We start from the raw sequence: 11,557 nt of genomic DNA, 5'->3' as shown, positions 1-11,557 counted from the left end.
TAGCAACTTCTTCTTGAGTTAGGCCCTCCTGTAGCCAACGTACTAATTGCTCGAGTTGCACTGTTTCTAACCGTCGTAGAACCATTATTTTTAAGAAAGTAAAGAGATTTATTGGTAACAATGAGAATAATAAAGTCTCTACAAGCACTTTTATGTGACGAAATTGTTAGGATTTTGAAACCGAATTCTTTAAAAGAGATAAGAATGTATGAAAAAAAGGAAAAAATTACAAAAAATATTTGCTATCAACAGGATTTACTCATAGCATAAAACGCAACTTGATGAATTTTATTTTTTTAAGCAAATTTCGGTAATTTATAAAATATCCAGTTCGATTGTTGAGCAGTTTATTTCTTATATTCAGGGCATTTTTAAGTAGTATTCATCTGCATAAGAATTTTATATAGGGTCAAAGAAAGTACAAGTTAAATAATTAAAACTCTGTTTTTATTAAGTGTAATTTTATTTAATCAGGTGCTCAAAATGCATTCCATTTTAGGGTAAACAAAAGTATAATTTATTTTCAAATTCATTTCTCACATTTCAAAACAGTTCTCGTGGAATAGATGCACAATCTGTAATAATTCATTGCCGAACATCATCGAGTGAAGCTGGTTGCATTTTAAACATAATAAGTTTTAAAGTGACCGCAGAACAAAAAGTCGAGGGGTGTTAGATCTAGTGATCTCGCCGGCCATTCCATTGGACCTCTTCTCTCAATCCACTGATCTGGAAACACATCTTGTAAAAATTGCCTCAGAGAAGAAGAGTCTTGTTGAAAATGTAATAAATCTTCTTTTAGGTTCCTACCCCCCATAAATATCCAATCGATTTCTTTAACAACTTTGTGTAACGAGAATATGTTGGGAATGCCTTTTCTATTATGCGAGTCGAAAACTGCCACAAGTCCCACGATTGAGCATAGAAAGGCTATTAAATGGATTAAAGCGTGGGCGTACTTTAGGATGATTTTTGATGTGTGGTACCGTCCGGTTCTGTAGATCAGAATTGCTAAAAATTACTTTATTAATAAATGGAAATATGAATTTTATAAATTTTTTCAATTTGTATGTGTAAGTCCATTTTGTTAAATTGAGAAGATTTTATAGATATGACTATTACTACTGATTGTTCACGTTACAGGTTTCGCAAATTGTGTCAAATTTTGTAAGGCGAAATGGGGAGAACTATAGGCTCTTTTATCGTCATTTTAGCGATTTCTTAGTACAGTTGCTCCAAGACGCTGATGGTTGATTGAGTTATTGAAAGGAGAAATTTTTCTCGAATCTGGATTATCGAAAAATTTCGGTACATTTGCAACATTACAGAAAAAAGACACTGATGATCTTTTAGCTTTTGGGATAATTTTCGATTTTATTCCAGGCCTTTTAAATAATTTCTTCCTTTATTGATTATTTTTTTAGACATGAAAAGGGAGGGAGGAAGGTTAAAAAATGGCATAAGGAAATGACCTTCTGGAGCAGTAACATGATTAAGTGAGAATAAAAGGTGAGTTTTGTTGATTTAATCGTGATATCGCTAAATTTTAGGTAATTTCTGCCTTTTTTAAAGCTACTGAATTACTTTAAATACTTGAGAAAATTTCCTAAAATTACTAAACTTCTTCCAGAAAATTGAATATAAAGTATATATACAGTGAGAGCAAAGTAATTTTAGAGTATATTTCCAGGATTTTAAATTACTTTAAGTGCCTGAAATATCTTTCTGTTAATACGATGAAACTAAAGCTATATTTTGGATATTTTAAGTAATTTAAAGGTCTCCTTATTGGCCTCTGACTCACTTTTATACGCTAGGACTAATTTTCCAATTACTCTTAAAAGTTAATTCTAAAAATGGCCATGGATTTAGTGAAATGACATTGAGTGTTCTCTTCCAGGCATTTGAGGCAACTTGAATGCCTGGAATAAATGTCTAACTTGCTTCTTTATTTTTAAACGTAACTAAGATTAAAAGATTTTTTTTTTAAATTACATAGTTTGTGAATATAGTGAAATGAGAATGACTGAATCAATACGCCTCTGTTTTAATTTTAATTCATATCAAATTAAAGGGAATTAAATTTCTTTGAAAAAGTGTCTTGTGAGTTTTTCTTTGAAAATGCATAGTTTTTGAGTCAATGGGGAACAACTGAACCAATACGTACCCCTAGTTCTTTTACATTAAAAAATTATTTGCCTCGTTTTTAGTTGCAATTCATATTAAATTAAAGGAAATTTAATTCTCTTTAAGAAATGCCTCTTGAGTTTTTCTTGAAAATTGCATATTTTTTAGTCTAAACCCTGTTTCAGGCAATTAAAGGCCAATTTAGTAAATCTAGGTCTGACCTCTGAATCACTTTGAGTCCTCGGAATAATTTTCTAAATATGTTTAAACCTCTTCCAGGAAATTGATTGATATCTGGAACTGTTCCATATTCAAAAGTTTTGTCTTAATAATATCTGAAGAGTGCTCGATTGCCATTAACATTAGCAAAAATCTTTTTGGAAGCATTAATGATCCTCTCCACATATCATCTATATTAAAATCTGCATTTCTGAGACGTTGACTGGTTTCTACAATTTGGTTTATATAATTAAGTCACTTTAAGTCATATGAAGCTAATTCTTCTTGAAAAACCACTGCAATCAAACATAGACTATAGAGTTAGCCACAGGTCTCTGACTATTTCTGCAGACTCTATGTGGACATTAGGAGAAGATTTTCATGTTTCATAAAAACTTCCATAAGCAACTTAGATTGTTGCCAATAAAAACCCAAGTTGACTTAATAAATTATTACTGTAAAACTTTGATATTTAAGAAGTCACTTATAAATGTATATTACTGTGACACCTGTGTGAAAAACTTGACGGCAAACCGTTCAGTCTTAAGTAAACTCTGTCCCAGATACCGCATTTATTCAATTACCCATCACGACCATATATTACACATGATTCGCACTGTATAATCATCAATGAAATGCCAGAAATGGCGTGTACTCATGTGTGTAATAACGGAAACGGGTTGCACTTTAAGTGTAGCTTTTCCAAATGGGATCGTTTTGTTTTTGTTACGATCTAATTGTGTTTGTTTACTGTTATTATTAATTTAATTTAAGCTTTTATATTAACTTAATAAATATAAAAATTATCTTACTTTTATTTGTTGGTCGTGTGCACATAAACTTTCAAATGCAAATTTCCTCACAGTACCATTTTCAATTAGGAACCACCTAAAACATATTGCGACTTATAAATATTAAACATCTTTAGTACCCAAATGAGCATAATTTCTCCAATGCCCACATTTTCACATATATTTCATTGACTGCAATATACTACGCAAATAAATCCTGACAGGAACTATTATTGCATTAATGCGAATAATAAATAATAAATGTATGCAAATTGCTCTTAGGTTTTGCCCTCATTTAGTATTCCGAAAAAAAAAAACTGGATTGCATTAAGGCATGCATATGTCATGCATGTCTTTTAATGTTTCTGCAACGTGAGTGAGCCGAAGAAATTCCGAATCGGAAAAAAATGATTATATGACGGTTTTGCTTAATGTGTAGAAGGTGAAAATGCCAATGGAAATAATTGTGGTGGGTTGGTGGAGTTTATATAAGAGAATCGAAGGGTACTTTTGATTTAAAACTAGCCACGTGGCCATAATGGGTATTTAAAAAAAGTGATAAACGAGGAGCTTTTGTGTCCAAACCGACTTTATATAGCCACAAAAACTTTAAAATTAGGCTGTAATTTATGGAAATTTTAGTGATTTTTTAGCTATTTTTAACAATTTTTTAACCAAATTCTTTATACATTTTATGAACGCAAGTTGTATCCTTTATAGCAACATGTAGCCATTTAAATATGATTATAAGTCTATAATAATAAATTAATTATTTAATAACATAAGTGATAAATGATATTTTTTTGTATAATTAGAATAATTATACTCGAAAAACACTATTTCTAGACTATCCAGCCTCTTTTGAAAAAATTCGACCATGATATAGAAAATAGAGGAACAGTTAAATCCTCATTTATATATCCCTGTTTCATTTAACAAATTAGGAAAGGATGAAACCAAATATTTTTCTTGTACATTTAGATCAATTATACCCGAAAAACACTATTTCTAGACGATTCAGACACTAATAATAAAATGACACCGTGATATAGTAAATAGAGAAAAAGTTGAATTCTCATTTATATATCTTTGATGTTAGGTAATAGGGGCTTAAGTCAAAAAATATAGTTTTTCAAAAAACGGATTTGAAAATTGCTGTAAATCGGATTATTAATTTAAAGCCTGAAGTTTTTGATATTAGTCAAAGTATTTAATTCTTTTTTAGATCAAATATTATTCATTATCTACAAAAGTGTATTTTCCAAAATTTGAATGACATGTCTTTATGAATAAAAAAAAAAAGATTTTTTTAGCTTACTGATTTTTAATAAAGGACCAATGTCGGAATGGATTAACTTTTAATAAGGCAAATAATATCAAAATACTTGTTTTAAAAAACACAAACTAACTTTTTTTCCCTTAGAAACTAATTGATTCATTTAGCCTAAGTAAGTATTTAATTTTCTTCTTGTTCTACTGCTTCATCCACTAGATCTGGGTCATTATCAATTACTTTAGTATCGGTAGGTAAATTTTGATAAAATTGGTGAAACACTGGTGGCACCAAAGAAAGAAGCGAACACAAGTCTTTCATTTTCTCCTTTGGTATTGGAAGTAACCCCCCTTCAGTATACAGTTCCTTAACTACCAAATCTTTGAGGTTTTGACTTTTGCCCCGTCTCAGAAAGCTTATAATTTTAAAATCTTTAGTATCAGATATAGAACTTTTGTAACGTACCATTATTATATTGTAGCCATTGCACATTATGCCAATAAAACTGTTCGCCTAATATATTATTCTTTCTGTTGACCATTACTGATTTTAATAACCCGGAAAAATCCAAGAATCCATTTTGCTTTAAATGACTTTAAATTGTCTTTTTCTTCCAGTTGTTCTCACCAACTGGTACCAATCGTGTGGATGATATACTGGAACTTCCATTTTCTTTTTTCGCTTTTCTATCATGGAATGATCAACAACACATTCCATATGTGTATGCCCAGATATTAGGAACTTGTGGTTTATCATTAAATTGGGATTTTCACTTTGAGCCTTTATAAACATAGCAGCGACAGGTGTCGGAGTAAAAAGTTATATTATTTACATCATTGGGCAAATTTTTAATGTGAGTGTACAAGCAGGAAGCAATTTCATTACCTCCCCGAGCAGCCAATGCTTCATGTCACATGTAATGCGTCGATTCTCCATTGCTATCATGCACTGTTAAATTATACGTCCAGAGCTGACGTTAATAGAATGCTACTGAAGAATTCATAAAGGGTGTTGGAAGGCACTGCTGGAGATCAAAACTAAAGCATTTTTTATGGGGATTTATTTTAGCTTCCATCTTATCTTTAGTTTTTGCTTCGAATTCAGCATTAGCTTGGTTGTGATGCAATTCCAGTTCCTTTTGTAAACGAATTTCATCTTCTTTATTTCCTGATTTAGAAGCAACCTGTATTTGCATACTAAGAGTGTCGCATTTATAGCAGGTATGAACATATGGCTTTTTAAACGATAGTTTTAATTTGTGAAATTCTTTTTCATATATCGTTCTTCCCACGGGATTTTGCCTTCCTTCTTTGTACAGATCGTACATAATTCGCAGATTTAGGTGCGATGGTAGGTACCTTTTATCATTTGTACGTCTTGTATAATGACTCTCGTGAGAAGGGAACGATTTAATATGTGTACGCACTTCATTTAATTCCTGTTCAGATTTTTTTGTGGGATACCTCTTTGATCTACAACAGTAATGCCAGAAGTGCTTTGTATTTTGTTTTTTAAAACCACTTTTATAAACTTTTCCTTTTTATCCAAAGTCTTACAAAAACAGATACTCTTTTATCATTTATTTCAAAAAAATATTCGTAAGTTACTTCTCTGTTTTTGGAAGAGTTGCGTTTTCTTTTACGACTTACTTGGGTATCTTTGGAATTAATTAGATTTGCAATAAATGTTACCGTCTTGCTATGGGATCCTAAGGACCAATACTCATCAAAAATTTTTTTTCGAACGTCTTCATTCAGTGTTTGTGAGCATTTTTTTCTACAATCTTTTAAAGGCTTCATATGCCTTGCATTTACCATTTTACCGCTTATATTCACGTAACTTTGTCCAGAATGAATTTTTTCAATTCTCTTTTTTCTTACAAGATAAAATGACAAGCAAAAATGGTTCTTTTACTATACCGTTTTAAAAGCATTCACCTTTATTACTTGCTGTATCCAACTATATATAATTTTCACCCAAAAAATTCTCATCACAGTCCAAAATATTTGAAAAATCCGAATTAACAGTTGGAGAAGGCATTAAAATTTTGTAACTTGGGTAATCAGTATTAGGCATTTCTTCGTGATCATTATCCGGTGTATGGGAGTTTAACTGTGTATAACTGGAATTAATAATTTATGTTTTTGTAAATTTATAATGAGGTTATGTTATGTCGTATTAAAATACTTTACTAATAATAAAAATAAGACAATTTTAAAAATTAGAACAATGATATTTACCTGTTTCTTTACATTTTCTTGTCAATTGCAAAATAAGTTTACTTCTTGCACTCATGTTAACTTAACGATTTTCTACGATAAACAAACAACGATTACACATTAACTTCTAACCACGTGTAAATTCCACATACATAATAATGATAAATTGATACGAAAGTCTTAAGTCAGCAATGCAATTTTAAATTTAAAAATAACGTTTTGATATAAAGGACCTAAATTGACTTAAGTCATTATGACACTACTTTCCTTTTACGCTGTTTTGGTACGAAGGTCTTATGTAAACTTAAGACTCTATTACCAGACCAGAATTTTTTTTTTACTCTTTTGTACCAATTTATGGAACCTAAATAAAAACGGTACGACTTAAGTCTCTAATATCACCAGAACGAGCAAAAAACTTTGACTTAAGACCAACATTTTTCGGGATTTCTTCAAAAAGTGACTTAAGACCTTTGTACCTGACATCAAAAATATTTCTATCTATAGGTCTGAAAATTAGAAAAGGATATAATTAGAATAATATTTTTTTGTATAAAGGAACCAATAATACCCAAAAAACACTATTTCCAGACGATCAAGACACTTTTAATCAAATGAAATTATGATATAGAAAATAGAGAAAAAGTTGGATTCTCATTTATATAACCCTATCTCATTTTGAAAATTAAAGGAAGATGGAAATAAAATGATATCTTTCTTATATAATTGGTCCAATTATATCCGAAAAATACTATTTCCAAATAATTCAGACACTAATAATAATATCAAACCATGATATAGACAACAGAACAAAAGTTAAATTTTTATTTATATATCCCTATGTAGGTCCAAAAGTATTGAAATAAAATGATATTTTTCTTGTATAATTGAAGCAATTTTACTCGAAAAAAACTATTTTCAAACGATCTAGACCCTATTAATAAAATAAAAGCATGATGTAGAAAATAGAGGAAAAGTAGGGCTCTCATTTATATACTTTTCTCAAGTTGAAAATTAGAGGAGGATAGGAATAAAATAGTGTTTTTTTATATAGTTGGACTAATTATACTCGAAAAACACTATTTCCAGACGATCCAGATACTAATAATAAAATTTAATCATTATGTATAAAATAGAGGAAAAGTTAAATTCCAATTTATATGTATATAAATTGGCAATTTATAGGATGGGGATAAATTGATATTTTTTAAAATACCATTTTAAAACTATATTATTTTATGTTTTGTTTTACCTAATAAAGCCAAACTTCAGCTAAATGAGAATGAGCCATAAAAGGGTAACTTACCATTACACTATTAATATTTATTTGAGTAATTTTTAACAAAAGAAACACAGAACAAGGCTTTAGTCAAGACAAACCTTAGTGACTTTTTAGCTTTTTTGGCCATTTTTTTTACCAAGATTTTAGTTCTATATACACTTTATAAATGTAAACTTCACAATCCATAGCCATAAGTTTCTTGATTTGCACCAACTTATAGCCATTTAAATGTTAGTTAAAAAGTTAAAAAAGGAAACTAAGCCTTATGGCCATTTTTAAATGAAAGCCAAAATGTTGGTCAATTGGTCAGCAAAATGCATTCAACTTAATTTTTTAATTCAGCTTAAAAAATTAAGTAATAATAAGTAATAATAAGTAATATAATATGAAAGATCTATTGTATCCGGAGTTTATAAGCCATTTTAACTTACTAGCAAATTTGCTCCAAAAACTATTTTGGAAGGCCAAAAAAGATGTCTTTACAAATGGACAGACAGCTGCTATGACTTTCCAAAGAAAATCCATTTCTATCATCATCCCAAATTCTTGGAAAATTAAATGAAGGTTGATCCAAAAATAACATGTTTAGAAGTGATGGAGTGAGGTACATTAAGAGTTCAAGTCGTCAAAGACTGAAGAAAAAATATATTTGCCTGACAGTTAAACATGGAGCAGGAAATATTCTTGTATGGGGATGTTTCTCAGCTTGTGGTATGGGTCCAATACTGGAAAATGGATAATTTCATATACAAAGATATTTTGCAAGGTAATTTAGCTGTTTTGTCTGGATGAAACAATGCCATTAAGAGCTATATTTCAACTGAAAAATTTATTTCAAATGATTTAATATAAATTAAGTAATAAGTAATAATAATAAAAATAAATTTTGACCAAACGATATGAGTCCTGATTCTGTTTTTTCAAAATGTAAATTCTATACACCAAAATTATAAAAAACGATTCTTAAGTGAAGTAACTAAAATTAAAAAATACTTCAGTAGCATTAATAAAAAACTGGGTATTGCTAATTTAAGTAATGCTTATTTCAATAAATTAGCAACATAAATGTGAAAAAAAGAAGCTTAAGATATAACATGTGTGAGTCCTCTGATATATTTATCCAATAAAAAAATACTAACAAACCTTCTAATAAACAATTATCGGTACTTTTTTTAACCAAAATGTTTAAGTTTTAACTAATATTTGAGATAATTACTCTATTTATAGCCGTAAATGTTAGCTATTTATAGTTTTAATTTTTAAGATTTTTGGTTTTATTTTAATAGGCATTTAACATATATATATTTTTATTTTTTAAACAATACTTCCAGTTATAACAGCAAATTAGGCTCTTTTGAATTGTTTTGGTTTAAATATATTCTTCTAATTTATAGTATAATTAATTTAAATAACACTTTACTTAATCGATAAAATGGTAATTTAAATAATAAAAACTTAATTTCAGATATTGTCAATACTTTTTAATTATTTTAAATCTCAGTTTTTTTTTAAAAAACTATCACTTTTAAGAAATAATTTTATTATAATGACAATTAAAACAGTTTACTTATATAAGATACCTTATATTTCTAAACATATTTAAATATCAATTGTTCAAAAAACTAAATATGGCTTAATCATATTTAACTATTAACTTAATTGATGCCAACCAGAAAAAGCTTTGTTTATGTCTCTATAATGAAAATAATGAATGACCAAAAACTAAATAACAATTTCGTATTAATATTAGGTTTTTGACAAATTCGATGAGAAAATGGGGTAATTTTATAAAAAAATGTTATTAATTTATATTTCCCTGCTTAGACCAGGTTGATAATTTTTAATACCAAAAAAAAGATGAAACCTATTAAAAATTGAAGAAATTATAATAAATATAAATATAAATAAAAGGTAAAATAATTTACGGGCGATCTTAGGTCGGGAAGTGGAGGCAGGGGATTTTGTAAGGGCAAAAAACGATTTATCTCAATTTCCGGAAAAATTCGAATAAAAAACTCGAATCTGATTTTTTTAAAATTATTGTGTACAATTTTAAGTATTTATTAAAATTTATATTTCAATTACTCGAACAACGTAAGTAAGGTTGTCGCTTCAAATAATGTTTGTACCTTGCGGTCACTTAAAGGTAATCTTGCAAATACAAAACGTATTTAGCTTTAGTTTAAATCTGTTGAAATAATTTTTATTTCCTTCCATGCGGTTTTGTTTCTGTCTTAAGCAATTGTTGTCTTCTTTCAAGCAGTTGTGTTAATAACAATGCTGTGAAAAAGTTTCTAAAGCCATTATGTTAATTTCCGTGAGACGGCGATGCATCAAACAGTGCGCATGAATTATTTTTTATTATTTTATTTATTACTAAAACAAAAAGTAAAATTTTTCATTTTTCGTACTACTGACCTAAAAAGTGACTAATCGCTAGCCGCCGGCCAAAAAGAAGAAAGTAATTTCACCGAGCGGTCTCTTCTTTACTGTCTGCAACTGAACGATTACCGATAGTATATTACTCCTTTAATTCGTCAAGACATTGTTTATTTTAGTATTTATTATATACAGTGTATACCTTGGAAACGTCCATATAAATAGAGTCTTAATCAGATCAAAAGATGTTCATAATGAGAAGTTTCTTACCATTTCGTATTTTGGGTCTAGAAAAGCTGAAAAACAGCTGAAAATCTTTCGTCCCTACATGCATCATTTTACTCAAGATGCAACTTAAAAAAATACCGTAACTCGGCCCTAAAACCTGTCATGCTCATAAATTCGGATCGGCACGTCAGGTCCTCAGAATGATTATATTAATTAAAATTAATTAAAATTCATAAGAACGGTTGTCTCGGGCTGTGCAGATAATCCGGAATACAGGATCGGCCCGAAGGGCACTGAACCTGCCTTTTTATTACCGTCATTAATTTAACGGAGATGAGACCTCTTCTGTACGCCATTTTACATTATTTTATGACTGTATTACGGCCGACATTCCATCCCGCATGTTTTATTACTTTATACGTTTTAATTATCTTGGCTGGGTCTAACTGTATGCTCTTCATTGTTGGGTTTGTTACGCTAGACAACACTTTTCTTCGAGAATATTTTTTTAATTAGAAACGTAGTTAGCTTAATTCGTTTCTATACTCTGACGTCCATTCTACCACTTTTAAGGATAGGGGAAGTGTACCTGTGATGGACCCCTTAAGAAATTATTGTTACCATTTCTTTAGTTTTGTTGTTTCCATTTTTTTTTATACAAAAATCAATCTGGATGTCAAATATAAAAAAGAGTGAATTTTGTATTAATATACATATATTTTTTTAATAATGAACGCCTTAAAAAAAAAATGAGGGGTCCATCAATGGCACATTATGTGCCCATGTTGGCCCCTTTTGTAAATAAATATTGTCTTATCTTATTAACTTCTTTTTTAAGCTTTAATAAAAAAAATTATTTGTGGGATCCAAAAATATACATATAAACTCAAAAAATTAAGAACATAATTCACAAATAAATTATTTGCAACGGTAACTAACACCCGCACACTCAATGTGGCACCACGATTTACATACTTGACAGCGAATCCACTTTTCTTTGCTACATAAGTGAGAGAATAACTCGTTGCAGTAAATGCAA

The 11,557-nt window shown here is 29.4% G+C and overlaps 1 protein-coding gene across 1 annotated transcript in view; it reads left to right on the top strand.

Annotated features, from left to right (window-relative positions):
• LOC126738200 (uncharacterized) overlaps window positions 1-11,557 on the top strand; it is a 112,534-nt gene that overhangs the window by 32,789 nt on the left and 68,188 nt on the right. The gene's annotated exons all lie outside the window — the stretch shown is intronic.

The sequence above is a fragment of the Anthonomus grandis genome, chromosome 7 (genome assembly GCF_022605725.1).
Source record: "Anthonomus grandis grandis chromosome 7, icAntGran1.3, whole genome shotgun sequence".
Taxonomy (NCBI): domain Eukaryota; kingdom Metazoa; phylum Arthropoda; class Insecta; order Coleoptera; family Curculionidae; genus Anthonomus; species Anthonomus grandis.
This window is presented reverse-complemented; position numbering and strand designations above follow the sequence as displayed.